Here is a 25,370-nt window from a genome sequence, read left to right as displayed (position 1 = left end):
TAATATGATTGTCTGGTGTGTATTTTTACTTTTTGTCGAGAGAGTAAATGAAAGACGCTTTAGAATTTCACCAAAGTGATCTCGTGGAGATAATGAGGTTAACCAGCTAAAATTAGGCTCTTGGGCTTAGAAAAGAAAAGAATTCACTTATGAAAAGAATTGTTAATTAAATGGAAGTGTCTTCATCCAAACAGCACCATTTGCTTGTCAGAGATGAGGAGCCGAGATAGGCCTGATAAGAGAAGATAATGATAATGTAATGTTGCCTGAGATCAAGAATCGGTGCTCATTTCAACACTCCTGCAGCCATCAGCAGTCTGGAACTGCTGGAGAAAAAGAAATACAACACAGGAATGAGCTCTGAGAAAGACAGAAGCACCATTTTCATCCTGGTATACAGCCCACCCTGCAAATCCGTATGCATCTGTATGCATTCATTTCCTAGGGCCACCATAACTAACTACCATAAACTAGGTGGCTTACAACAACAGGGATTTGTTCTCTTACAGTTCTGGAGGCTAGAACTCTGAAATCAAGAGGTTGGCTGGACAGTGGTGATCTCTAAGGCTGCTAGGGAAAGACTTTTCCTTCTGGTGGTTGCCAATTGCCTTTTCCTGGCTTGTAGTGCATCATTGCAATCTCTATCTCCAGTGTCACTTGGCATTCTCTCTCTCTCTCTCTCTGTGCCTCTCTCTCTGTCTCTTAACTCCCCTCTTCTCACTGTGTGTCTGTTTCCTTTTCCTGTAAGGAATCCAATCATTGGATTAGGGCCCACCCTATTCCAGGATGACCTCATCTTAATTCAACTAATTACATTTTCAAAGACTATTTCCAAATAAGGGCACATTCTGAGGTTACTAGTGGATATGAATTTTGAGGGGACAATATACAACCCAGTACACGATGTAAAAAATATCTCTGAGAGAACTCTTCAAATCAGGGCATTTCTTCAAGGTAAATGATAAGATTTGACTTCTTACTCTTTCTTCTTAAACACACCTGTTATAATAATTTAAAAAGAATATACTATGTATAACATTTTGTGCATATGTGTGCATATTTGAGTTTCCTAGTTAAAAGAGACATCTAGGGTAAAACTCTTTACACCTCTGTTCAAATTATTGTTAATAATTCACTTGGAAAAGAGAATGAGAATAATTGGTTCCTAGAAAATTGGAGGTATATTCTGTTGAGTTTGAATTTGTGCCTAACTTTTAAGAACACCAGTGGGGCAATGAATTTTTTATAACCATCTTTAAAATTGAAGTATAGTTAATTTACAATGTTGTGTTAGTTTCAGGTGTACAGCAAAGCGATTCAGATATATATGTATATATGTACACACACATATATTTATATATATTATTTTTCAGATTCTTTTCCATTATTGGTTATTACAAGGTATTGAATGTAGTTCCCTGTGCTATACAGTAGGTCCTTGCTTTTTATGTATTTTATATAGAGTAGTTTGTGTCTGCTAATCCCAAACTCCTAATTTATCCCTACCCACTTTACACTTTGGTAACCATAGGTTTGTTTTCTCTCTGTGAGTCTATTTCTGTTTTGTAAATAAGGTCATTTCTATCATTTTTTTAGATTTCACAAGTAAGTGATATTATATGATATTTGCCTTTCTCTGTCTGATTTACTTCACTTAGTATGATAATCTCTAGGTCCATCCATGTTGCTGCAAATGGCATTATTTCATTATTTTTTTATGGCTGAGTAATATTCCATTATATATATCTATATATCTATATCTATAACTATATCTATATCTATACACCATCTTCTTTATCCATTCATCTGTCAATGGACAGTTGGTTGCTTCCATGTCTTGGCTATTGTAAATATTGATGCTGTGAACACTGGGATGCAAGTATCTTTTCAAATTAGAGTTTTCATCTTTTCTGGATATAAGGGCAATGTATTTTTTAATAACCTTTTTTATTTTAGGAAAATTTTAGATTTATGGAAAAGTTGCAGAGACAGTATAGAGAGTTCTCTTACATTCTGCATTTTGTTTGCCTATTGTTAACATCTTAGCTTGGTCTGAAACATTTGTCATAATTAGCCTACCAGTATTGATGCATTATTATTAACCTAAGACCATACTTTTAGAACTTCTTTAGTTTCTTTCATTTTCTGTCCCAGGATCCAAACCAAGATACCATGTTAACATTTAGTAGTTACGTTTCCATGAGATAGTTTTGGCTGTGACTTGCCCTGTTATTAGACTTGCCCTGTTTTCAATGAGAAGTACTGCTAAGATATTTTGTAGAATGCCTTTCAGTTTGGGTTTGTCTTACTTTTCTATTTCCCATGAATAGACTGGGGATATGTGTTGTGGGAGAAAGATCATAGAGATTAAGTGACACTGGCATCAAATCACACCAAGGGTACATGTTCTCAACATGACTTATCACTTTTGATGCTAACCTTGATCACCGGGCTCAGGTAGTGTTTGCCCACAATAGTTTCCACCATAGTTACCTTTTTTGTCTCCTTTCCCTACTGTATTCTTTGGAAGCAAGTCACTATGCACAATCCACACTTAAAGACCAGGGAGTGATGTTCCACCCCCTTGAGGGGGCAGTATCTATATCTACATAAATTATTTGGAATTCTTCTATATAGGACATTTGTCTGTTCTCACCCATTTGTTTATTTATTCTTGTTTTAAAAAATTTATTTCATGTTGGAGTAGAGTTGATTTACAATGTTGTGTTAGTTTCAGGAGTACAGCAAAGTGGTTTAGTTATACATATACGTATATATTCCTATATCTCTCCATCTTTATTTATATTAAATTAAACATGAGTTCATACTGACAGCACGAAATCTAATCCATGACCACATGTGTCCTTCCAACCTCTCCCTTACTTCTCTGTAAACTCCCCCTCCAATGACGAGGCTCCTGGTTCCACCATCTGCCATCTACGTACTTACTGTTCAATTCCAGCATACATCTACAGTTTTAGGATTGTTAACCTATACCCCCGTAAGAAACAATCTTAGCTACTGGAATACAGTACTTACACACAGTTTCTTGTTCCTCCACTCACTTCCAAAGTTACTTACTTCGAAACATCTCCCCCATCCTCATCAGTGAAACCATATCACACATTTGTGATAGAGCTAGATGCTCTTGCCACAGTTCGTATTCCGTCTTGGGATCCCTGATCTCCTTGATTTTTTATTTGTTTGTGTGTATACATTAAGGTTTACTTCTTGTGGTGAAAAATTCTATGGGTTTTGACAAGTGCGTAGCATCATGTGTCTAACACTATAGTATCATACAAAATAGTTACAGCACTAAAAATTCGTTTGTGCTTCACCCAGTCAACCCCTCCCTCACCTCAAACCTCTGACAACCACTGACCGGTTTTCCTTCTCTATAGTTTTGTCTTTCTCAGAATGTCATATAAAAGGACTCATAAACTATGCTGCCTTTTCAGACTAGGTTCTTTCACTTAGTAATATGTTTTTGTGGGTTGATAGTTCATGCATTTGCATCCCTGAGTAGTATTCCATTATATGGATATACCATCGTTTGTTCATTTATTCATCTATTCAAATACATCTTGGTTGTTTCCAGTTTTTGATGATGGTGAATAAAATTGATTCATAATTCATTCATGTGCAGCTTTCTATGTGGATATAAGTTTTCAAATCAGTTAGGTAAACCTGGAGTTGATTGCCAGTAAAGTTATGTTTAACATTATAAGAAATTTCCAAATAGCTCTCAAAGTGGTTATAACACTTTGCATTCCCACCAGCAATAAATGGGAGTTCTTGTTGCTCCACATATCCATTAATAACGGATACTGCCAGATTTTGGATTTTAGCCATTCCCGTAGGTGTGCGGTAGTATGTCATTGTTATCTACTTCGCATTTCCTTAATTGTAAGTGATGTTGAGGGTGTTTTCATTGTCTACTTACCATCTGTATATTTTCAGTGGTGAGTTGCTTGTTCACTATTTTTCCCCATTATGAAACTAAGTTGTTTTCCTATTATTAAGGTCTAAGAGGTTTTATTATTATGTAGTTTTGTATATTTTGGATACAACTCATTTATCTGATAAGTGATTTGCAAATTTTTTTAGTCTGTGAGATCTCTTTTCCTTCTCTTAACAGTGTTCTTTGCAGGGCAATTTTTTAAAAACTTAAATAAATTTCAACTTATAAATTTTTTCTTTCATGGACTGTGCTTTTGGTGTTAAATTGTATCTAAAAACTCATCATTAAACTGCAGGTCATGCAGATTTTATTGTATGTCTTCTAGAAGTTTTATAACTTTTCATTTTACATTTAGGTCAATGGTATATTTTGAGTTAATATATGTGTAAAATGTGAGGTCTATGTCTAGTTTCTTTTTTCTTTCTTTCAGTCTTAAAAAAATATGCACTGCCAATTATTCCAGCACCATTTATGGAAAAGACTATCCTTGTATTATATATATTATATTGCCTTTTTGCTTTTGTCAAAAATCAGTTTTCTTTACCTGTATGAGGTTATCTTCTAAGCTCTCTATTTTATTCCATTGAACTACGTGTCTGTTCTTTCACCTACTGTGCTCTCTTGAGTACTATAGCATGACAGTAAATATTGAAATTGGCTAGTGTGAGTCTCTCAACTTTGTTCTTCTTTTCCTGTATTGTGTTCGCTTTACTAACCTATAAATGTTGGAATCAGTTTGTTGTTACCACCAAAATTTTGCTGGTATTTTGATGGGGTTGTACTAAATCGATATATCAATTTGGGAAAAAGAGATGTCTTCTTTGTTATGTTGAATTTTCCAATCCATGAACACAAAATCTCTTTCCATTTACTTAGATCTTCTTTGATTTTTTTCATTAGTATTTTGTTGTTTTATCTTTTTGGTACAATTGTAAGTGGTATTTTAAAATTTAATTTTCTGATTTTTCTTTGCTGACATATAGAAAATCAACTGACTCTAAAAAAAAAAAAATATCGGCCTTATATCCAGCTACCATGCTGTATTCACATTCACATTCAGGAGTTTTTTTGTTGGCTACCCATTCTGTTGGTAATTTTTCGGGCTATCTACACAGAAAATCATGTTATCTTTGAGTAAAGAGTGTTTTACTCCTTCCTTTAAATTTTGTATACCTTTATTTTTCTCTTCCTTGTCTTATTGAATTAGCTAGGACTTACAGTACAATGTTGAATGGGAATGGGGAAAGAGAATATCCTTGCCTTATTCCTGATCTTATGTGGAAAGTGTTAGTCTCTCTTCCCGAAATATGATATTAGCTATAAGGTTTTATTTTTTTAAATATTTATAACCTTTATTAAGTCATTATACTCTAGTTTTCTTTTAAAGTTTTTATTATAGTTGATTAATTTTTTCAAATGGTTTTCTGCAATGATTGATATGATTATATATTTTTTCTTATTCAGTGTGTAATGAGATGCTACCTCGATTGATTTAGGAATGCCAAATCAGCCTTGCATTCTTGGTCATGATGTATTACCCTTTTTATATATTGCTGGGTTTGATTTGCTAACATTTTGTTAAGGACTTTTTGTCTCTGTTCATGAGGGATATTGGCCCTTTGTAATGTCTTTGTTTTGATATTAGGGTAATGTGGGACTCATGAAATAATTTGGGAAGTTTTTCTTCTTTTATTTCTTTGAAGAGATTGTTGATAATTGGTATTATTCCTTCATAAAATGTGTGGTAGTGTTAATCAATTGAACCATCTGTCCCTGGATATTTCTTTCTGTAAGGATTTAAAATAAAATTCAATTTCTTTAATAGATATGGGCATATCTATTTGCTTGTCCTTGCATGTATTTTGGTAGTTTGTATTTTTGTTTCACTTTATCCAAGTTATGAAACTTGTGGGTATAGAGTTGTTCATAGTGTTTCCTTATTAACCTTTTAATGTGCATGGGATCAGTAGTGATAACCCCCCTCTTTATTTGCTGTAATATATATCTTCTTTCTCTTTATCTTGTTTAGCCCACATAGAAGTATCAATTTTATAGATCTTTTCAAAAAAACAGTTTTTGGATTCATCAGTTTTTTTCTATTGTTTTACTGTTTTCAATTCCATTGATTTTTTGTTCTAATTCTTCATTATTTCCTTTCTTCTGATTGTTTTAGAGCTTTGTTCTTTAGTTTCCTAAAGTGGGTGCTTAGGTTATTGTGGCCAATGTATTTTGTGCAAAATCAAGTTGTATAATGAGATATGTGGTGGGGTTGTCCTGAGAGACACATGGAATTTGACATTGTTTTGGTGAGGTTGGAAGGCAGAGAGAATAGCAGTCATCAGGTGCCTCTGATATTTCAGCCTTAGTTAATAGGTCAACTCTGATCATATTGCTATGAGGGTAGATGGAGAAAATAGAGGACTAAGAACGTATTAAAGGTCTATAAGGTCGATATGTTTTCCAAGGCAAATTCAACTTCTGGTCCTTTTGAGAGAAAGGATTCTCTGATTATGATTTCCACACATTCCTGCTGATACGACAACCCCAGGATGGTATCAGGGTTGACTCGTTATCTAGTGAATTCAGGATTTCAGACCACCCAGAGGATAATGAGTAGAATCCTCAGTGAGCCATAAACTTCCAACCCTCTGAGCAGGAAAAGACTCTTCCACAGAAACGATGTTGTTCATGGCTGCCACAATTCTGCTACCTAAAGCTGATTTACAGGACCATGTGGCACTTTTATACATTTACATGGATGTAGAATAGCATAATGTTCAAAAACTCTGATTAAGCCAATAGGCTGGTTGTCTCCTGGGGGAATCGTTGCCACGGTCTTATTAATGCTGACTCCTCACTACACCCCAACGGAGGATGTGAGCTTTCGTTGTGTTCTCCATCTTTTCCTTTGGAAAATGTCAAATTTCATAGAACACTGTACATATTTCTGATTTTATTTTGAAGGAGCATGACTTTTGGACAAATTTGTACGACTTCTTTGTCTTGAAGCACAAATTCTCTTATTAATTCATTACTTATTTTAAAAATATTGAGTGTTTACCATGTGTTAGGCACTGTTCTAGGCCTTGCTCTCTTAAGACCTTACTTCTAGAAGAGGAGACAGATAAAAAAAAAGAAGTACAGAGATATGTAATATGACTGTGCTTAGTGCTATGAAGATAAAAGCAGATTGCATGACTGGGAATGACATGATTTTGTGTGTGTGTGTGTGTGTGTGTGTGTGTGTGTGTGTGTGTGTGTTAGGCAGGATGTTTAGAATGGGTATTTTGGGGGAGTGATGTTTAAACAAAGACTTGGAGGAAGTGAAGGAATGAGCATTATAAAGCTTGAAGGATAAAGGGTTCTAGGCAGTGGGGACCCCTAGTAAGAATAAGCACGGCATCTTGGAAGAGCTGCTCCAATGACCCTAGAGCAGAGTAAGGGGTGATGGTGGGAACAGCGGACAGGTAACAGAGCCTGTAGTGCCTTCCAGCCCACATGGAGTTTAGATGCAACATGGTGAGAGTGTTTTGAACAGGAGAGTGAATGATTACTCCGGCAGCTGTGAAGAAAATCACTGCTGACAAATTTGCTCAGCTTTGGTAAAAACAAGACACTGATATGTAGCATTTTATTTGAAGTTCAGAATGACTTGAATAGTACTGTATTAAAAATAACAGTGGAGAAGTCCTGCTATTCTTCAGTAGGATGTTTTTAGCAAATTCTGTGGTCTGAGCCTCAATGCTCTGTCATTAAAATAATCAAAGAGGCAGAGAGGATTATTGGAGAAAATGACGCATGGTTTTAGTCTTGTCTCAGTTGTTCTGAGACGATCACATCAGAGCTAATGGCTGGAATTGGAAATCAGCTGGTATAAGAAGTAATTGTGCTCTTGTGCCTGGAGAGTGAATGTATCTCCAAGAACATGAGGTGACAGCCAGTGACTTGGGACACTAGGATAGTGACTAGGACAGTGGGGTTTCCTGAGTCCCGGTTCTGGGACTGAGTGAGATGAGCTCCTTGGGCCTCCACCTTGGATTTCTCCTGTACTGTTACACCTTTTAGGTGTTGCCTCAGCAGTGTGGAACATGGATGGCGTCCATTCCTGGAAGGATAAATAATCCCATCCCTAATTAATACAGTATGTACAGGTAGCTGAAGCTTCGTAACTGCTTTACAGTCGGGACATAAAGGTTGGTTTCTGCTAAACTGGGTGATGCTGTCTTGTTTTTGGGCTTCTATACTGAAGAACTTGAGGAGAACTATGATAGATCATTAACCCAGGCAGATCCTCTCCCTAAAATTCATCAGGTTCAATGCTCCCTTTCAGGGTAACAGAACAGGGTGAACTAAACATGGAACAAGTAGGCTCTAAAATAATACAATTTGGTCCTGTACTTTTTTCCCAGCATGCAATTTGACTTACTTCTCCTTTAATGTATAAATCTGCTAAGGTTCAGATCATGTGTTGTTTTGTGTGATAATCTCTGACTTTTTCTACCACCCCTACCACAGTGTATTTTTGCTTTACTTATTTATTTTGTTTTTGCACTGTGGATATTTAATAAATTGTGACTATCTAAAGCAGTTGAACACTAATCTCATATTGTATGAAAATTTGCACAGAGTATTTTTTCTATTTAATAACATCAGAATTAGAGAAATAACTCATTATGGAAAGTGTTGCAGTTCATTAATTTAACTATTCTTTTTTATTCATTCATTTATTTACTGTCTTATGTTTAATAAACACCTGGTATATATCTGGAAGAACACTAGAGGACACATTTATAAAAGATGAGTAAGATATATCAGTAGTTTGCCTTAGCTGAGCTAAGTGATTATAGTAGAATTTAATAAATACTTTGTGACATGGGAACAAAATGAAGAAGGAGCAGAGATGTGAGAAGCATTTCTTGCTATGAAGGATAAGGAAAGTATTTTGAAAAGAAGTGACATTGAGGGAGATCTTCAAAGAGAACTAGGATTTGTTCATGTAGAGAATGAAGATGACCCTAAAGAGTACAGAGGCATAAAGACATAAGGTATAATCAGGAGAAAGCAAATTTCTCCAGTGGAATTGAACTATGGGATATAAAGTAGGGAAAGTATGGAGGACAGGACTGGAAAGTTGATTGGGACAATTTAGTAAACGATCATTATGCCATGCTAAGGAATTTGGATTTTATTTTATAAACCATGAATAGTCAGTATCTTAGTACATTTGGGCTGTTATAACAAAGTACCATAGTGTAAGTGGCTTATAAACAGTATAATTTTATTTCTCACAGTTCTGGAGGCTGGGAAGTCCAAGATCAAGGTGCCAACTGATTCAATGTCTGGTGAGAGCCAGCTTCCTGGTTCAAGATGCTTTCCTTATAACCTCATATGGTGGAAGGGGTGAGAGGGCAATCTGGGGCCTCTTTTATAAAGGCACTGATTGCATTCATAAGGACTCTGCCTCAGGACCTAATCACCTCCCCAGAGCCCCACTTCCAAGTACCATCAAATTCAGGATTAGGTTTCAACTCATGCATTTTGGTGGGACACAAGCATCGTCGATAGCATTCGATAAAGGTTTGACCACTATTATCGACTAAATTGTGTCCCCTCAGTTCATATATTGAAGCCCTAACCTCCAACATGAATGTATTTGGAGATAGGACCTTTACAGGTAAGTAAGAGGTAATTAAGATTAAATGAAGCCATAAGAATGGGGCCTTAATCCGATATAACGTGTGTCTCTATAAGAAGAGGAAGAGACACCAGGATGTGCGTGCACAGGGAAATGTCCATGTGAGCAATGATGAGAAGGTGGCCGTCTGCAAGCCAGGGAGGGAGCCTCCAAAACCAAACCTGTCAACGCCCCGATCTTGGGCATCCAGCCCAAGAATGAGAAAATTAATAACTGTTGTTTAAGCCACCCAGTCTGTGGTGTTTTGTCATAGCAGTCCTAGAAGATTAGGACAATCACTAAATTAATTCACAGGTTTATTCCCTCTCTTGTACTCTGTCTGGTCCTCTTCCTGTCCCCTCCTCATTGTTACTTTCCTGTTTTCTTCTTTGGCTCACTTTTCTTCTTAGTCTCCTTAAATGCTCTGTTTTTAAATGCTGATATTCTCCAGGTGTTTGTTGGTGGTGGTGGTGTGGCTTTAGCCTGTTTTCTTCTCAGTCTACGTGCTCTCCCTGTTCAATTTTACCCAATTCTGTGACTTAAATACTGCTCATACGCTGATGAATTCAAATGCATGTCTTAAATTCACACTTTCCTTCTGGGCTCCTGACTGATACAGACAGCTCCCCACTGCACATCTTCACGCCCATATGTCACACAGGTGGCTCAAACACAGCACATTCCAAAATGAATTATTATGTTCCATTCCCAATCTGTTTCTATTTGTGTGACCTAATTCAGAAAATATGATTGCCGTCTACCTGGTCACCTAAACGGGAATAATGAGAGTCATTCTGCACTCCTCCACTAGTCCACATTACTGTCCACAGGTCCAATTAATCACCGATATCCAAAGATGCTAGCTGTATGGCATTTCTACTGTTAGATTTTCCTGTCAATTCCGTGGGTACTGCTTTAGATTGGGCATGAACTGTTTCTTAGCTACACTGGCCTTTCTAATCAATAGGCATTTCATTCTATGAAAGCCAGTTATCTTCTAATATCTTATAATTTTGAGATAATAACTAGTAGAAGATCTCTGTGATTGGACCATTAAAATTCTTTTTAGTTTCTGATGTTTCATATAATGTAGGGTTTCCTACACAAGATGGATAATCACTATGAAGTTGACATATATGCCTCCAGGGTTATTTCAGATTAAAAATTTTAGATTGCTTAGTGTGGTATTTAGTAGTTAAGGATCATTAAGATGGAAGAGCTTACTAGAGTAAGAAACATATTTTTCTCTGATGATGTGATCTTTGCCTTACAATTTACATGTGTGACACACTGACATTTGAACAAAGCCTTTTTGGAACTCTTGCTGCACTGTCTTCCTTAAGCAAAGCTGCAAGATAAACATAACAACTAGTTAGTCAGAAATGAATCGACACATTCATTCACCTAAACCACTTGGTCAGTCACCATTGCCCAGAATTTTTAACTTCTAGAATCTTCTAACTTTTTAGTTCATTCCTTTTTTCTACAAGATAGATTCAAACCTGCTTTATAATTCCATTCATTTCTTTGTCCTGCTGTATTTTTGTTTTTCTAGGTCATAAATCCAGTAAAATTTCCAAACGTCTTGGCCTTCACAATTCATGAGTGGTGGTAGTTTAGATCTTTCAGCCTGAGATATAGTTGTGCGTCAGCTGAATGTGAAAAGAAAACCATAAACTTTTGAACTAGAAGCCAAATGTACACAGATAAAAACTCTTATTTGTTCTGTAGTTCTATTTCTTACCAAGGAGTTTCTTACATCATTTTCATGAATTTTGTTACGCTTCAGCAACATACTGTGAACTATTCAGTTGGAAAAACATGGGGGAAAAAAGCTACTGAGAAAATGCAAATATCAGTAGGTGTCATTTTTTATTAATTATTTTTATTTATAGCTGACTTTTAATTTTTGTCATATTTTCCCATTAGATATGCATGCTTTTGTGTTGCTGTTGTTTTTATAGGTGAGAAAAATCAATGGATTAATTGGTTGGGAAAATCAATAAGGTAGTATAGATCGCTTGCCTGTGACGGAAAGAAAAGCTCCCTGATTCTGAAAGCTCAGCATTTCTGTTACCCATAAAGAAGAATTACTGGTATGCAAATGACAAAGAACCTACTTACAACTGTTTGCCTCATGCTTGATGTTGCAGTGAAAATTGACAAAAAGAGGAGTGGGCATTTCCCCCCCGCACCACCTTACCCTTTCTCAACCGAATATAATTTAGAACTGAAGAGTAAGCCATGAGCAGGTCTGTGCCTCCAGTCTTGACATAATGAAACTGAACAGCCCCTCTGTCTCCCACTAAGAGTTAGCCAGTTGAAGAGAAAACACAAATAAAAACAAGTGACTTCTCAGATTTGGTGCTTGCTTTCAGGGCTGCCATAGCTTTAGGCTAGTGCAAGATGCCAGTGTTTTAGAAAAAGGTTACTTCTGAATAGATGGCTGGTTAGTACTGTCCAGTTACTGAAAGAAAATACAACTGTGCTGGGCAAAGAAACACTGCCCTTATATTTTTTCTCTCGATACATGTATTCCACACAAAAGAAATCATGGATTATGGGTAGTAAAATCCTTGAGAATGAAAAGAAAAAGGTAGAGGCATCATCCTTTAAGCAAGAAAGACCTAACGTTATCTCCAGTAAGTTCCTTTCTGCTCTCTCATGATATGTAACACACCACTGGATAAAGTACTATCAGCCCTCTGGATCTGTAGTTTCCATATTCCACATTTTCAAAAAAAATTCCAGAAAGTTCTAAAATGCAAAACTTGAATTTGCTGTGCAACAGCAACTATTTACATAGCATTTACATTGTATTAGGTATTATAAGTAATATAGAGATGATTTAAAGTATACAGGAGGATGTGTGTAGTTTATATGCCAACACGACACCATCTTGTATAAGAGACTGGAGCATCTGTGGATTCTGGTATGGCAGGTGGTGTTCCTGGAGCCAATCCCTCACGGATACAGTGAGATGACTGTATCTTATATAGTTAAGATTTTTGGTCTTTGGATTGAGAAAAGCTTGGTTGTAAGATCTTTATACTCTTTCTTAATAACTGTGCTTTCCTAAGCAAGTGAGCTAAGTTCTCTAAGCATCAAATTTCTCATATGTAAGGTGAGTAAAAAATACCTGTTTAATCAGTTTGTTGTAAGGATTAAAGAAGATAATGTATATTAGTGCTTACTGAATATTCAGTAGAGGGCAATGATGAAGAAGGAAAGATGATGATGATCAATAAAACAGAATTTCCTTTAGAGTAAGTTTATAATTCCTTTTTATTAAATGGAACAAAGAAGTCCTGATAAGATGTATTTCCCTGCAAAATTAGATAGTCTGTAACTACATCTTAAAGTCTCACTGTTCTGATTTTCTTAGTATTGCAGCTAGATCTGGACTAGGGGTATTTAAAACAGACCTATTTAAAACAGTATTATAAGAGTTACCATTTACTGGGTATACATTTTGCCCCATATTTTAGTATGTGATTTACAGGCAAGTTAAAAAACGACTGAAATCGCATAACTTAGAAACAGCAAAGATGGTATTCACATCCATATCAAAACTCATGCTCTTAACCAATTTTGATAAAGTTCTCTCTAAGTTGCAGATTTCCCTTTACGCTCCAGAGTTGCTAGTGCCAGAAATGTAGATGTATCTGGGATCTCAGGTGAGATTTGGTACGAAGTTGGTGGATAAAATTGGGCCAACTTTTTGGGAACCATAAACCACTCTGTGTTCCCAAGCTCTTATTTTCAGGATCAAATCAAACTATTCTTGTCAGTGAGTTCTGATTACTTTGCAATAGTCATTTGAGGACACCTTGGAAACCAGCTTCTCTGTGACTCAATATAATTTATCTGGTATGGACCCTCACAACTTCAGTTTGCCTTGAACCACTCATTGTCTGAGGCCCATTCAAAGAAAAAACACAATCTCAATGACTTTCTGGAATGCTGATATGAGTGATGGACCACCCTACATCAACTTGGGCTTTTAGGATGTATCCAGCTCACATGCTGATTGGAGTGAAATCTTGTCCCTGTGCAACCTTGCATGTCTGCTCTCTTTTTAGCAGATAACACTACAAATTATACACTTGGTCCACTTGAAACCATTACCAACCATGAGTGGTGACGGCCCTTCTGTGAAAGCAAAGTCTTTCTGACTCTGCATATGCAAGCCATTTTTATGACTGGTAATCGAAGCTGAAATAGTTGTTAACTAATAGGTGTTAGTTGTTAACATCATATACATTCAGTTCTGGAAAAGGTAGAAAGTGTTATTGGGCCCTGGGTACTTCCCGAAACTCAGAATTCCTTTGTATGAAAAAACACCAGCAATCTCATACACGCCTCTTCTTCATACTGATGATTTGGTCAGCCATGATCTTGTGTAAAAAGCTGCAGTCTCTCTTGCACAGAAAAACAGATGAGAAGAAAAGCTGGGTTTTTACAAAGCAGAAGGAAAATGGCCTCCCAGGAATGGGCATGAGAGAATGAAACAGATCAAACATATCTTTTGCTTATATATTATTAACATGACAGATGGAAGGTAAGATGGAACCTCTCTCTCAACGCGAAGATTAAGGAAGTGAAGTAAGGAACATATAGTTTGTGTAGAATGGGTAAGTGTTACAGTTGGGCTTTCTTGCTTTCCTTGTGAGGAAAGAGGGACATGGCTATGGGGAAGGATATATAAATGTGTTCAGTGTATATATAACATGTATATGCGGACTATCATATCATAACATATCATATACGTATATAATGTATTTATGTGTATGGATATGCACGTATATGAACACACACACATAAAAGACTAGATGACTGGTTACATACCTGCTTTCCTAGTTTGATCGCATGACCTTTGATGGAGTTTTTTCCAACTGGTACATAAATAATAATTTGGCATAGACCAGAATAAAAAAAGACGCCCAATTCTGAGAATCTTGGTCCTCAAATTTGAAAATCTATTTACACATTGAGGTCAGTTAGAGGTAGGATAGAAAAGTTACTGATGCTGGAAAGTTGGGTAGAAGAGTTTTACTGATTTGATGAAAAAATCATCTGAGTACTTACTATATTCAACATTTATGTTAAACCCTGTCAAGCAGAAATGTGCCACTGAAAGACATTACTTCTCTTGTAATTTGCCCTGAAATATCTGACAGAAAATGAAAAACCATTATGGCTACCTGGTAGCAAGTCCAATTACAAATGACTCCAGAGCCCTCTGTTCTGTGACCTGACTCTAAATCGTCCTTTAGGATTGCCATCCGGTCTGCTGGCCCTCGGCTTTCCGCCTACTCCTGGGTAATTGGGGGATGGAAGGCACTTATCTGTCTTGTTTATGGCACTGGGCTCATTTGATAACAGTTGCTCCACAAGCGCACAAGAAGGAGAGTATATTTGCTGGAGCTCTAAATTCACTCACTGGAGTTATTAAATCCTGGGTATTGCAGTTGGACAAACAGACATTGGGCAAAGGGGGTAAGGCTAACAGGACTTCTTTTTTTCTTAAAAAGAAAAAAAAAAGCAATAAAACAAAGCTCTGCCATCACCCTCTTTTCCTGACTTCTGTTATCTTATTCATGAAAAGTACAAACTAAAGAAGAAAGAAATAAGAGAATAGCACTGAGGACTTAAGAATACTCTTAGCAGAGGGACACTCTCAACATTAGCAGTAGATTTCAGACTCTTTTTTTTTTTTTTTTTTTCCCCGGTACGCGGGCCTCTCACTGTTGTGGCCTCTCCCGTTGCGGAGCACAGGCTCCGGACGCGTAGGCTCAGCGGCCATGGCTCACGGGCCCAGGCGCTCCGCGGCATGTGGGATCTTCCCGGACCGGGGCACGAACCCGTGTCCCCTGCATCGGCAGGCGGACTCTCAACCACGGCGCCACCAGGGAAGCCCGATTTCAGACTCTTAATCCAGCTATCCTTCAAGGATTCTCCTGCTACCGTCTGAGGTTCTTTTTCCTTGCTGTCCTGTCACTGCACCTAAAAACGCTCACTACTTTTTTGCTCTGACAGGCTGGTAGGGAGTCAAGGCTTATTTTGCAGTGGAATCCTGCCTAGGACCCATTTCATGTTGGCCTGGTGAACTGCAGCTTTGTGAACATTCACTGCAGGTGCCCGGCCAAGGGAGCTGATTTTCACAGACTGAGCGGGCAGTAAAGGAGTCCATTTAGATGTAAGAATTGAATGTAAGGGTTTTAGGTTTCTATACATTTTTTATGAATTATAAAAAGTAAATGAACACAAAACCACATCTACAAATAATCAGAGACCTCTAAAACCATGTTTAGAGTTGAAGAGAAGAATTTTCACCTCTGCAAGCATCAAGGAAGAGTTTTGCTAAAGTACCACCATAGTCATAAAAGCAAGGATTTTACGTCTTTTATTAGCACTTCTGATTTAGGAAGCTGGAAAGCACTTTGACCCATACGTGGAAATGAAAATACCCAAGCCAAAACCGCTTTCTTTTTGGCAATAAATCTTTGTCTACTTCTGAGGGTTGTCTCATTTACCTTTTTGGCATCTTAGTAGAAAGCCTTTTTCTTCCAAACTGAAGCAAATACCTTTACATGTGTCTTTGCAAGAATGCTTTGTTTCTTAAGCAAAAAAGAGGAGTAGTATTCGGTGAATCCATAGGCATGTTGCTTCAATGACTTAAAATTCTTTGAAGAATTCAAATCACTGCTTTCCAGTCAACATAGTATTAAAGCGTCAGGATACTAATAATACGAGTAATAAGTGGAAACCATTTAACCTTGATGAATCCTTTCCAATTTAATATTACAAAATCCCCGATGTTTTCCAGCACTGCTGACATGGGCATTCCGAGTTTTCTTTTACATCTGAAGCTTTGTAATGTGGAGGCCCTTGCCCCAAGCCCCAGACAGAGCCAGGGTTGAAATGATTTCAGTCCTTACCCTTGGTCTTACCTTTCTCTTCACTTGACAGCACATCACCCAGCAAAGGAGCAAATCAATAATAATGAAAACTTCCTCTTTCTCCCTGGAGTGTTAAAGAGAACAAGTTCACAGAGCAGTACCTATAGCAGTGCTGGCTGGTCCTTGACCAAGACCTAGCCATTTTGGTGTGGAATTGGCGGAGAGAATGAAAAGGGCAGTAAATCATGACAGTGGCAGAGAGTACAGCCTGGTGGGCTAAACACAGGCCATCTGAGTTCTGACACTGACAGGCTGTGTGACAGTGGGCTAATTCCATAACCCCTCTGTGCTTTCTCTTGGCCACAAGCAAAATGGGACCTGGAAGCATAACCATCCTGCTTTCCACAGTTGTGGTATTAAATCTGTCTTTGCCAACTACTTTCAAAACCCAGGTGCCGGTGGTGGTCTTTTCTCCGTTGATCTTCATTTTAAATCAAGTTGGCATTTCAACAATCTTTATTAGAGGGTTTATTAACGTCTAACTTGTTCTGATAAAGTATGATGGGTTCGGAAACAATAACAAGTGTAAATGAGACCAATATGGAGAGTGCAAAAGTGAATTAAAATTCACTTTTAATGAAATTCACTTTCATTTTTAAATGCTAAAAGGAATTTTAAGTTTTTTTTGTCTAGGATAGTAGCTGTTTAGATGAAGTGTCAGCCTAGCACAAATTTCCCTAAATGAAGCCTGTACATACTCTTTCAGGAACTGCAATACACCGATTCCAATATTTCCATTAGTCACCTCAGGGTCTGTTGCTTATGTTAAATTAGTCCTGGACTCTGGTGCTCTGTCCTTAGCGTCCACTGGTGAAGGGACCGCTGAAATGTCCTCCCGGCTGTTGCCATGTTCGTCTCTTTGTGGCAACCTAATCAGGATACTCTCTCCCAGTGTTTCCTGAGGTTGAAATGATCCCAGAGCTAAAATTCTTTCAAAGGTTCCGAAATGTGTCTATTTTACCCACAGAATCCATGGGGAATAAATCCCTCATTCTGTACCTCAAATTCTTCACTTTGTTGGGACTTGGAAAACATGTCCTACATCGGGGTGGAGGCAGGGTCTGAAATCTTCTGTGCTTTTCTCCCTGTTCAGTGATTTTTGCGCGAAATTCCTCCATTTTTTCCCCATGCAAAATGGAAACTTAAATAAAATTTAAAAACAAAGTATTAATAACTCAGCTTATAATAGTTGATGGGATGCTGTAAGAGGACTGGAAAGGGATGAAGTTGAAGGATTGTGGGAGTCAATATCCAACAGCAAAGAAGGGACCTTACAGGTGTTGCCTAAAAATACATGGTGCTCACATACATAGAACAGTCTGTACGGATTCCCACCACTACCGAGCTATAGCAGAGGGCGGTGGGACCACTCCTTTGCTTTGGGGACAAGTGTACACACCCCCTCAGATTTCACAGGAACACCTTATGATTTCTTAAGCTCTTCAAGACTTCCTGAGATATTGATTTTGGTATCATTTAGACTACGTAAGAATGTCATGGTTGTCAAATGAGCAGCAGCGAGAGAGAGTCCTGCAAGATTGAGATGGAAAACTGTAGCATTGGAACCAAGCAGGACCCTGAGGGGCCTTCTCGGGGACAGACATCCCAGGTCCCCTGCCTCTTCTTTGCAGGAAAGCTTTAGCCTCCTAGGTCTTCCCTGAGTTCCGAAGAGCAAATTTAATCAGAGAAGTGAGAAAATTCAGAAACATTGGGAAAAAAGTAAGACAAAATAATAATAGTTTAGCCATAAAACAAGGTCAAAGAACTTTAGTTCCTCCTGAAGGGCTGTAGATAATATCCTGAACCATATCCTTAGGCTGTTTTGTGGATACTGAAACCCCTACCAGGTGGAGGAAGTTAACTGCATGCTGACCACCGGCAGGTAGACCCCAGATAGGTTGGAACCAGAAGGTTAATGACTGAGATTCCTGAAACACCACCCTGTTATCTCACCACCAACCAGAGAATTGAGCACAAGCCGATCACACACTGCATGACCCTCTCTCTAACACTGACTGTAAAACCCCTTCCCTGAAAACCATCAGGGAGTTGGGGGGCTTTTGAGCATGAGCTGCCTGCTCTCCTTGCTGGGCCCTGCAATAAACGCTATGCTTTCCTTCACCACAGCCCAGTGTCAGTAGATCCGCTTTGCTACGTGTCGGGTGAGCAGACCCAAAGTTGGTTTGACAACAGCATTTGTGGTCAGAACTGATGAAGTCATGTCTCAGGACAAAGATAATTTGACATCTGACCTTTTATACATCTGCTATTGAATGTTGGTGGCTAAGGTCTCAGAGCTGTGCACATACAAGGATATTTTAGTTATGTGGAGGGAGGGAGCAAAGTGATTGTAGGTCTACTTCAGGCATGAGTGAGCCAGATGGGAAAGAGGAAATGTGGCACTTTAGTACTTTGAGGACTAACCATGCTCAGTGCATCATGGTTTCCAGGACTAAAATGCTCAGAAGGATTCTGAGGCTCTGCTGCTTGACCACAAGATCAGTCCTAAAATATTGTCTCCTTTCTTCTTGTGAAAGAAACCTTAAAATATGATTTTCTGAATGGCTTTCTTCAAGAAATTTTTGTGTGTGTAACTCTATTTAGACCTGTCTCAGTCATATCTTTTAAGATTTCCTTTTCAGTTACTATTGCCTCTAAATCCTCATTCTAGTTTTCTCATTTTTGTGAAGTCCTTTTCCCACAGCCCTCCGTCCGCATTGTCACTGTTTCTGCAATTGTTTGTTACTTGCCCGAGCTGGCCGTGAAGTTAAACCTGCTGGGGAGTGGGCACTGTGGACCTAAAAAGTTGGAGCTGTCAGCTGGTGTGGATTCTGGGACGATTCCAGCAGCCTGTCTGCTCATTTTCAAAAGAAAACACATTATCAGCAGAGTTGAAGCTGGTCTCCTTAGAAGAATAAGCAAATCTCTGAAGTCTCTTATAAAACTCACAGATCTGGTCAGAGTAAGTTTGATGTTGCTGACAGATCGTCAGTTAGAGGGTGCACGTGTGAAGACAAATGTGGGAAGTGATTGGAGTGTGGCTTTTCGTAGGGGTGACAATGGCTCTCACCGGATTGGGAGACAAACTCAGCTTTGGCTGAAATGCAGTAGAGCTAGATTTTATTAATTTACTAAACCTCACCACCTCCTCCCTTTAGCCTTTGTCTATGGATTCCAGAGAGGCGCCATGGTGAAATCAGTTAATACCGCATCTTGTCCTTACTTAAGACTCTGCTATTGTTTATCCTTATGGCTTGTAATAGTTCTGTTATAGCAACAGGGCATGATTTAGCCTTTGCTACTGAGGAATTAATCAGGTTCACGTCTACTGTAGAGTAGATGGCTTTGATTCACTAAGGCATGGCTCTAAGGGCTTATTGGTGATTATTTCAAATGTTTTCTTTTTTTTATACTTAATCAGAATGACAAACTCTTTTTGTCCCATCTACACTGGAGCATTACTAGGGTGGCCTTATGCATCAACTCATTGGAAAGAGCATCCTATGGAGGCAGGCTGACTTGTGCTGTGCTGCCTAGAAACTGTGTGACTTGGGCAATTTAGTTATTTTCTTTGAGTTTCACCATCAGTAAAGTGGGGATAATAGTATCTAATTGCCATGTATTGTTATTAGAGAGGTCAAACAAAACAACACAGAAAAACGTCTTTAGTCCTTGGCACGTAATTAGTACTTAATGGTTGTTACTCTATGTAAGGACCACCAACACGACCACAGCCACAAAAACACACACTACTAACAATTATTGAGAATCTGGGCACCAGAATTCAGTGATGAAAGACACTGCATTTAAGAGTTCAGGAATTTACAGCTTTGTAGCACAGGTTTATCTTGAACCATTTTCACAGGTTAAATTACTAGAAGTACCACTGGGATTTCCTCGTAATTCCTGTGTAACACAATCCAGAGGCATGGGCCTCTGAATTTAATCTTAAGGCCATATATATAGGCATCCGTAAAAATATTCTGCCGAAAAGTTTTCACCTCTAGCAAATGAGACTATCTTCAGAAAGAAATCACTTTATAGATGTTTTGCCCGAGTTTTCACAAAATATTAGTTTCAAAATGACTGTATTCTTACTTTCTAAAACAGTAATTGAGGAACAGAGTTTTAAAATTGTGTCAGGAAGACAGATTTCAGGCTTTGAAATCTCCAAATCTTCTGCTATCCATTTTTACTCACTGCTTACCTTCTTTTTGTTTCTTTCCACTGAAGAGATGAATGTTTCAAACAATATACAAGACGATGTATAGTTACTCATCAGTGATTTAAAATATAAAAGCTGACTTTTGGTATCCATCAAAGGCTTACGGTTTCAACAGGCTTGTATCTTTACAGGTTTTTAAAGAATATAAGAGAAAACTGAATATTTGCAGGTACACTTTTCTACTATAGTGATAACATTTGTTAGAAGAAAATAAATGCAACGCGTAGGTTAAAAGTTGAGAAATGTAATTGAATTACATTCTTGCTTTGATCATTTTTCATGAATGAATTTAATTTAGTAAAACATTTTTCTTTGAGACAGGCAAAATTAAATTTATCCAGGACAGAAAAGTATTAAGGAGGCCTACATAATTACTTCACTTTATATTGGTGGTTATGAAAGCAATTTTAGGACACGTATGTATATAGTCAATAAGTTGCATTATTAGGACCACCTTAACTTGAATATATGTGAAGTGTTTATGCAATATTTCTGGGGTATGATATATTTTTATAACTTCCATCAATATCACCAAAAAGGCAAAAGAAGACAAGATATTCTAGTTGTTCTGCAAGGTTTAATTAAACCCATCACACAGGTAATTGAATATATAAATATTTCATTGAGTGATAAACTTCACACAAGGAAGTCTTCTAAGACTTGGTCATATTGCACTTGGTGACACTGCAGGTTCATCAGAGAGCTGATCTATGTGAATGACTGTGTCTTTAAGAAAGAACAATGAGTTTAAAATAGAAATGAAAGTGATGTGAAAGATGGCTTGGAGCTTGAATTTGACTCATTCTTGAACTGCTTCTGATTTATACCTATTTCTTTTTCAGAGTGTAATTGTAATTTTTAGCATCTCTGCATTTAAAAGTGCCAGAAAAAAATATCAGTATGCTATTGGCGATGCGAATGTCTTTATACGGAAAAAATCTTGGCATCATTGAATTACAACCTAATTTTCAGGACTTTCACCTCCATATCTGGATATGTGATGTTTCCAGATAGATAACTGATAAATACAAAGACATCTTTATTTGTTCTGAACCTAGATCTACATCCTACAACTATCATTCACATGCCTAATGAACTTGATAAAGAATCTTCTTTATATCACAGAACAAAAACCATTAGACTTACCCTACTTTAATAATTCCTTTCTGTACTACCTTTTACTGCATCTTAACACCCAAATCTTGAGTCAGTGATGGTCATAATCTGGAACCCCCTCATACCGTATAATCTTCAGAAATTGGTTTAGCTCCTTTCGATGCTGCAACACATATATCTGCCAAATGGCTTTGTAGGGGAAACAGAGGCAAGGAAAGTGAGTGCTGAAAAGAAGAGACACCTGTTCCCAGCTGCAGAAGGTACTGGGAACTGCAGACTTCCATTCAGCCTGCTCTGGTTTTATTAAATGTGGATGGGGTCACTTTGTGTCTGCCATTCATCCTCTTCCTGTGCCTACGCTTGCACTTTAATGTCATATAAGGCTTTGCGTTAAAGTTTCCACATGTAATTCAACAGGTAGTATGGAAGCACTAATCTTATTTCCAAACTGATGACATTTGGAATTCCTTCCAATAGTAGCTAAAGCAATAGTCTGCAACCGTCATTGTTTGGTAGGTTTGCCTTGTAGGCTGCCTGATGTCTGTTGAAAACTCATCTGCTTTCAGACAATATATTAATATTTTGTAGCCTTTTGCATCTTGGTTCAAAGCCAAGGATAGAAAGGCAAAAGATATAAGAAGCAGGAATCATACAAATTCTAACCTGGTTTCCACAAGGTCTTGGGGGCCTCGGCTCTAAGCATCAACAGGGGGATATAAATATAGAGCATCCTTGGGAAAACTCACTCTACAATCAAGCCTTGGTTACTAGTCTAAAAATAGTACCCACATCTTAGAATTAATGAGTGTTAAAAAGACAATGAATTTAAAGAACGTAACTAGTTTCGGGTATATACGAATTAGTAAATGTTAGTTATTGTTATAAATATAGTTCGATCATTCAGGAAATTAAGTTCCAAGCTTCTCGGCTCTAGTAGAACATGAGTTAAAAGACCTCCCCTCCTCCCACTGACCCCCATCCCAGAGGCCCATTTCCAGCAGTCAGTCTGTCTTGTATTTCTTTTAGATTTGCAAGCTGGAATTCGTTTTGCACTTAGAATGCTTGACGAACTGGGAAATATTAATAACGCAGCATCTTATTCACTTACTCAACATCAAAATGTAACAGACTGATTAAACAGAAAGAAGACATGAATAAAATGACAGAATACACATGAAATTTTAATCACTACAGGTTCACCTAAGACATGTAGCCAACATGCTGTAAAGGAATTATACTTAGGTCATGGAGGTGGCAGTGTTGTTTAAGAAGCTGGTTGAATTCATCCAAGGTAGTGGCAGGATTAGGCATGAAGAATACAAACATCTTTCTGATTTTTAACACAACCACTTAGACTTTTTGAGTCCCAAACAAAGCCGGATGGTGCTTTTGGTGTCAGTGTATTTGGAATAAAATTGTGTATGAAATTCAAAGAAATCTTACTGAGGTCGAATCCTCTGTACCCCATAAAAGTTAACTGAAGAAAAGTCCCCAGAAAGTCTGGGAGGAAAGAGACACCTGAAACAGTCCCTATCTGTCAGAGACAAGCAGTAAGATGAATTTCAAGGGACAAAATGTTTATTACAGAATGCTAGGCTATCGATTAGTGCGAAACTATACATTTTTTTTACCATGTCATTTAATTGATTCCTTCAGAGAAACTGCCATGTTTGTCAGAATGAGGCATAAAGCTATTTTAACTGCCTACCTAAAAGTGTTCAAATTCCTTAGCATAGAATTGAATGGAATCCACAATCTGAACCCAACTTGCCTTACAGCCCACTGCTCTTCTACAATTTCAATACCGCATTTACCCAACGGAGTATCCACTCTCCTCAAACAGTGGGGGAGGGTGAGGGAGAGCAGGGTCATGCTAGAAAAATCCACCCGTTTTTTTTTTTTTTTTGCGGTACGCGGGCCTCTCACTGTTGTGGCCTCTCCCGTCGCGGAGCACAGGCTCCGGACGCGCAGGCTCAGCGGCCATGGCTCACGGGCCCAGCCGCTCCGCGGCATGTGGGATCTTCCCGGACCGGGGCACGAACCCGCGTCCGCTGCATCGGCAGGCGGACTCTCAACCACTGCGCCACCAGGGAAGCCCCACCCCTGTTTTTTTTTAATGATCAAAGTGTATGTCGCATTCAAGGCTGAACGCAAATATCTCATTCCAAAATCTTTTCTGCTCTCATCGTTTTATCTTCCAGGAAAAGAGTAAATAGTCTCTCCTTTCAAGCTTCTGACAGTTTATCTATATCTATCATTTGGAGCTTATTACTTTTGCAAACTAAAGAATGTTAGTCGCCATCTGGCTCTACAAGGATTAGGTCATTAACCACTGCAGTTGCTGACGTTTAACACCCCCTGAAAGGAGTTCAGGGCAGAGATCAGTAATAAGGCCCTCTGTGCTCTAGGAAAACTGGCAGAACAGGCCTTCAGATAGTTAGATATTTTGGGGAGAAGAGTTTATGAACCCAATTTCTTGCATCTTCTCATACCCAGAAGAGCACTAAAATCATTAACAGAGACATCTGTTCCTCGTGACTAGCAGCAAACTTCTACTGAGGTGTGTGCTTAATTGCATGTATCCCCTTCACCAAGATCATATATAATATGTACTGACTTCCCCTCCTACCTCTTGGGAGCAGTTTGTCAGAGCTCTCTAAAATGCTGTCTCTCAGGCTCTAGTCCTCCTTTTGCCCCAAATAAAACTGAACTCACAGCTCTCACATTGTGCATTTTTTTTCAGTAGACAGTTTTCATCTTTTATAATAAAGATTAATGTATATCCTTACTAATCTCTAAAATAATACGTGGAAGAGCAAAGAACCTTGTCTTTTTATTATTGTATAACACCATAGGCTACTAAAAGTCATCTATTCATATATTCATTTAATAGTTCACTTATTTGCTCTAAAAATGCTTTATGTATCATGAATATTTGGAGACACACAGAGACAGAGACAGAGAGGTCTTGTTCTAAAGAGCTAATGCTCTAGGAATAGACTATACACGTTACCAAGTAATGATGCTTTAAGTGCAATGATATTTGAGAAAGGAAATGATTCAGCATGATAGGAGCAAAGGATATTCACGAGAGATGGTAACAGAAAGCGGAAGGGTAATGACGTGGTTGTGAAGCCTTTGTATACTGTGCAATATTTTATCCTAAAGTTAATGGGCATTTGCTAAAGAGTTTTAAGGTCCAAAGTTATACTCTCTAATTATGTGAAGGGTGGTTCTTAGGAATTTGACCATTGAAGTAGTGAGTCCAGTTTAAATGTAGTTGAGGTTAAAAACAAACAAAAACAAATAATAAATAATAAAGCTCAACCTCAGACAGTAGCAAAGGTGATAAAAAGGAGAGAATAGATTTGGGAGCTAATTTTTGTAAATGTCTGATAATGTTCGGTCATTCATTTGTTATGCTAAGGATGG

The sequence above is a fragment of the Pseudorca crassidens genome, chromosome 4 (assembly GCF_039906515.1).
Source record: "Pseudorca crassidens isolate mPseCra1 chromosome 4, mPseCra1.hap1, whole genome shotgun sequence".
NCBI lineage: Eukaryota > Metazoa > Chordata > Mammalia > Artiodactyla > Delphinidae > Pseudorca > Pseudorca crassidens.
This window is presented reverse-complemented; position numbering follows the sequence as displayed.